This window comes from Octodon degus, unplaced genomic scaffold (assembly GCF_000260255.1).
Source record: "Octodon degus isolate 3935 unplaced genomic scaffold, OctDeg1.0 scaffold00033, whole genome shotgun sequence".
In the NCBI taxonomy this organism is placed as follows: domain Eukaryota; kingdom Metazoa; phylum Chordata; class Mammalia; order Rodentia; family Octodontidae; genus Octodon; species Octodon degus.
Window position 1 is genome coordinate 1714813 of NW_004524609.1, and position 5853 is coordinate 1720665.

A 5853-nucleotide genomic window follows, 5' to 3' on the forward strand; every position below is an offset into this window, starting at 1 on the left:
ACAGCTCAAACTCATAGTGATCCTCCTGTTTTCAGCCTCCCAAGCAGTGGGATTGCAGGTGCGCACCACCTTGCCCAGTCTCAATCACTGTCTCAGTGCGCCCCGGGGACAAGGCATCCCAGGGATCAATCCATGAATTATTTATAAAGTAGTTGTCTAATATAAATATTCATGAATTTCTCAAATTTCCTTCTATAGGTTTTTTTTCCATAATTTTATTGAGAAACAAATAGCAATGAGACAGTTTCAAACCAAATTGGGAGGACAGTTGCAATAACACATTGCATACTCCTTCTATAGTTTTAATTAATGGCTTTCTGGTCACAGAATATACTTTGTGTTAGTTCAATCCTTTTTTAAGTGAATGAGACCTTTTTTAAAGCAAAGCATTTGGTCTATCTTAGGAATATCTGGGTTAATATTATTCTTTTTCCCCTAATGATTTACTGTTTTGTTGTTCTATCTATTTTGAGAGTGGGCTACTGAAGTTTCCAACTATTACACCTGAATTGTCTCTATCTCCGTTCAATTTATACTTTCTACTGAAGGAAGTGATAGATCTGAAATATTTTTCTTTCAGAAAGTCAGTGCTGATAGCAACCTAGTAGGCATTACCAGAAACAAAGCCTCAATTTTGAAGGCACAGCCATGAATTCAGTGAGCAATAATATGACAAGAGCCCCAGGAGCAGACGTGAACCTAGTGATGTGAAAGACACTGATTTGGGAAATATTGTAGAATTAAAATTCATTTATTAAAAGCAATAAACAAGTTACAATTAAATTGTAAGATTTAATTTAAATTTTGTAGATCTTAGTGGCTAATTGTGAACTTTAAAAAAAAGTAGAAAATTTGGGGGAAGAGCTATTTTGGTGGATAAGTCATCGGTTATATCATGAGCCAATTCAAGATCAGAAAGAATTTCCAGATATACTGTCAAAAGAATAGTTTCAGGGCTGGCGAGATAGCTCAGTAGAATAAGTGTTTGCCAGGCACACGCAAGGTCCTGAGTTCAATCCCCAGTACCAGAAAAAAAAAAAAAAAAAAGAATAGTTTCATTTGTACATGTTACATTTGAGATATCTATAAGACATTGAGTTAAAAATATACAGGGAGATATTTGGAGTCAATAATAATTCATCATATTTATCTTTAGAAAGGTAGTTAACAGCCCACAAATTTAACAAAGTTTTGACAGTATGTCAAAGTATGTCTAGGTTATTAGTAAAAAGAAATATGTAAATGGAAGGAATATATTATGAAAATGAGGTAGAACTATAGAAAAAAATCAGAAAAATGTGCTGAATTTTGTGTTTTCAATCTATGACTTTTTCTATGATTGTCTCTATGCTTAAAATTTTGTTTTGTTCTACAGATAAAGGAATGGTTAATATGAATGTGGTATTGGATGAAGGAGATCTTTTTACAGGTGGGTCAGATTTTTCCTAACTCATTTTTAGGTATATGTTATATCCCAAGTATGGGATCTACAAAAACCAACCATTTAGGAACTTCATATAGCTGTGTAGGCTTATGTCATCGGGTCCTATCTAGTTAGGGGGAAATACATGCGAATAAATTCAGTAGAAATGTTATAGCCTATAACATTCTGTTATGTTTTAACATTATGTTAAAAGCCTATTAAAACACTAAATATTCTGGAGTAAAATGTAGGTAAAAATCTTAAAGACATAGGGGAAAATACTTCAAAGAATCAACAACTGGGATCTCATCTTTTTGAAAAGTTTCTGCACTTCAAAAGAAATTACTAACAGAGTAATAAGAAAACCCACAAACTGGGAAAAAATCACAGCCAACTGTCCTTCTAACAAAGACCTTCTATCTAGAACATATAAAGAATTTTTAAAACTCAGGCCCCCAAATTTCAAAAACTCAATCCAGAAACGGGCATCTGAGATGAATATAAACATCTCAGATGCAAAAATACAAAACGGCAAATAAATATATGAAAAAATGTTCACCATAATTGATCATTAGAGAAACACAAATGGAAAGAAGACTGAGATTCCATCTCACCCCAGAAAGAATGGCTGTCATCAAGAAGTCAAGCAATAACAAATGCTGGAAGGGGTTGGGGAGGAAGGAACCCCTGTGCACTGTTGGTGGGAGGGCAGACTGGTGCAAGCACTGTGGAGCTCAGTGTGGAGATTCCTGAAAAAGCTAGGTGTGGAGGTCCCATCCAACCCAGCTATCCCCTCCTGGGCATTTTTCCACAAGAACTGAAAACATTATACCACAGCAGTATACGTGCACCCGTGTTTGCAGCAGTGCAATTTGTCGTAGGTCAATCTTGGAAGCAGCCCAAATGCCCATCAGCTGAAGAATGGATGAATAAAATGTGGTGTTTTTACACAGTGGAGTAGTATTCAGTGGAGCAGTATAAAGGATACATTTGAGGCTTTTATTTGCAAGTGGATGCAACCAGAGAACCTTACCTTATGTGACAAGGTTACCTACGTGCACAAACATCACATTATCTCCTTAGTGTGAGAGCCTGAAAGAGAAAATAAAATCTGAAGGGTACAGTAGATACTGAGAAAAGAGAATGAATCTGTTCAAAGGGAAGGAATCACTGAGTGGAGGAGGAGCACAGGAGAGGGCATGGGGGAAAGAGATGCATCTATGTATGCAAGCAGGATGGCTTGACAACAGGAAAAGCAGAAAGTGGGCTTCTACTGGTCTGTGAAAAGGAGCAGTTAATCATTAATTTGTTTTTTCTTTTTTCAATTATTTTCCCCTTTTTCTTTTTGCTTTCTTATATATTTTTTCATTTTTTCTTTCTTCCAATATTGCATACATATATCTGGTAATATGAACAACTACTTTGAAGACAGCACTATGCCATGCAACAAATACCATGAACTTCATATTATTTTGTTTAGTGAAATTCTGTATCATTTGTAATTTTTCTGTTTTAATACTAGTTTGTACTCTTTTTTTAAAAAAATCTTAAAGCCCATTAGATCTTTAAAATTGATTTGTCTCTGAGAGAGAGATAGGTTAGGACAGGGTTCAATAGAGTGGGTAACACATGAGCTGAGCCTTAAAAAATGAATCTATGGAGTCTCGAGCAAGCAGGAGGCTGTCGACTGTGGCGACAGAGAGATGCCTCAATCAGAGGCGCTTGTTTCTTCAAGCTGTTCAGGCAGCGATTCTGACAGTGAAGTTGACAAAAAGTTAAAGAGGAAAAAGCCAGTTGTTCAGAAAAGCCTGTGAAGGAGCAGAAGACTGGTGAGAGTTGAACAGCTCTGTCACCCACTGCGCAGAGTGGCGGCGGCAGCGATGATAGCATATTTCAGGTGGAAAATGAGATATGTCAGGTTCGGGACTTCAGAGGCAAGTTCTAATTGATATTAGGGAATATCGGGTGGATCCAGAAGGTGAAATGAAACCCGGAAAAAAAGGGATTTCTTTAAGTCCAGAGCAGTGGAGCCAGCTGAAGGAGCAGATTTCTGACATTGATGATGCAGTAAGAAAACTGTAGAAGCTGAGCCATAAGAACCTCTACTGCTGTCGTTGTTTCACTGTCTTTTTTTCTTTCTTTCTTTCTTTCTTTCTTTTTTAGGAACTGGGGATTGAACTCAGGCCCTTGCACTTGCCAGGGAAGTGCTTATTCCACTGAGCCGTCTCTCCAGCCACCCTGCACTGAATTTTTAAACTTTTGATTTGTGAAATCTATACTTGATCTCCTTTGAGCTGTGTAAATTTGACTTTTCCACCTCAACATTTGACTTGTTTTTCCTTTTATAACAATATCTTCCTGTTCAATTTTCATTTCACCCTATATTTTTCTTAAATATATTACACTAATTTGGGAAGTTAATTGAAAGTATAAAAATGTTATCTCAGTAAGATACTTACACTTAAATTATGTAAGAACTACAGTCACTAACTCTACTGTACCGAATAGCATCAGCAGGGATAGTCTGACCCGAGCAGACGCCAGGCAGGTGCGTGTCGCTGTCCACAGGCTTCGGTGGCTTGCTTAGTCCACAGAAAGTGAGGCCTGAACAGCTTTCACTCAGTAAACGTGTTTACCATGGGCTAGCGGCTATAAAAACAGATGTTGTTAGGCCAAACTAGAATTTAACAAACATTGTGAAAGTTCAGAAAAGAAAAATGAAGAATCGATGTTTGCCAGCCAGAGCAAGACGAGCCGCCCAGGTGGAGAGAGGGCTAGAAGGAACTCGGGTGGAGCACAAAGCCCACGCGCGGCGCGGCGCAGCGCACTGTCCCAAGTGCGGCACGGAAAGGCGGCGTGGGCTGCACGGGGCCCAAGACACGCAGGTCCCGATCCGCAGAGCCTGTGAGCGTTGCCTTGTGTGACAAAAGTGACTTCGGAAATGTGGAGAAGGGTTTTGGCAAGAATTTCGAGGTTGGAGGCTGAGCTTGATTATCCCGGTCGATCCTAAGTGAAATCACAAGTATCTTTAGATGAGAGGGACAGAGAAAGGGCCGATGACAGGAAAAGTAGAAAACGACAAGGCGGCGGAAGGCCCCACGTTGCTGGCTCTGGAGACGAAGAAGACGCAGAAGCTGAGGAAGGGAGCCAAGTCAAAGGCAGCGAGCGAGGACACTGGTGCTCACCTGAGTCTCCTGGAAGAGCAGCTCCTGCCACCGCTTTGCCCAGGACACTGATTTGGGACCATTGGTATTTAAAGCTGTAAGAAAAGTCTGCATCATTTTCACTTTCAAATAATAGCCAAGAAACTCATACAAGAGACAAATCATGGACGGCTTCAAATACAAAATAACGGAGTATTTTATTCTGTACGAGTACAGGGTTATTATAAGATTTGAAGCAGGAGATTATGTGATTAGGCCTACAAATTAGAATAGTTGCCCCAGCAACAATCTAGAAGATATATGGAAGAGGCAGCGGAAGAACAGAATCTGAGACAGCCAGTAAGAAGCAAACCGTGACTGTGCAGGCAAGAGGCCGTAAGAATGACGAGCTCGGAGCCTTTTGAGGAAGGGCCACTCTGTATAAGACACTGCAGATATCAAATCTATAAGATGTGCTCTTGACCAAGCGTGGAGATGGAGAAAAGGGAGGGAAGCGTGGCTACTCACTCCCTGAGTCACGTAATTGGATGAGTGACAGTGACACTAACCAAAATAAAGAATTCAGTAAAAAATTATAAGGTAAAAAAAAAATTATAGGGTAAACATAGTGTTTCCACTTGGGCCATAGTGAGTAGGACGGTGAGACATCGAAGGGGAGCTGGCCCCGTGGCGACTGGGTGTATGGGTGAGCGCCTGAGGCCACCTCCATCCAGAGACAAGCAAACTCAAGTCAGGACGGATGCAGAGATCTAGCAGGAGGTGGGTGCGCGTGTGACATCCAAGAAGTGTACCTGACACCTTTGGCTTTCTCTGTTAAGCAGAGGACATGATCGCTTACTGCAGAAGGATCTTTTCAAGGAACAAGGGACGTCAGGGCGTGCGCTAGTGGTTTCACACTGCTGTGACAGAACAGGATGTAGTCCATGAGGTGACCGTGAAGGCTCCTCTGGGAAGCACCAGCAGACTCTGTCGCTGTACCTTGCAGAATGGCAGATTTTCACGTGATAACTTGCTCTTCGTTTAGACCAAATTAGGAGGTTCTCTGGCTGACGTGCCGAAAGAATAAAAGCATAGTGGTTCTAAGAAATGAAAACAAATAAGGGAGTACGAGATTCATAACAGTCGAGAGAGCAGTTAAGTGCTCTAGTACAGATAGGGAAGGGAGTGAAGTCCAAGTGAAAATTGTGAATTTGAACAAAAGTGAAAAAAGGGGTGTGGTATGAATAGCAAAGTAAAAGAAACCTTGTAAAGAATACCAGGTTTTAA

General features: G+C 40.3%; 1 pseudogene; it reads left to right on the plus strand.

Annotated features, from left to right (window-relative positions):
- The window catches only part of LOC101582159, a 25830-nt pseudogene extending 20357 nt beyond the window's left edge, over window positions 1-5473 (plus strand).
- Window positions 5474-5853: the final 380 nt, after the last annotated feature.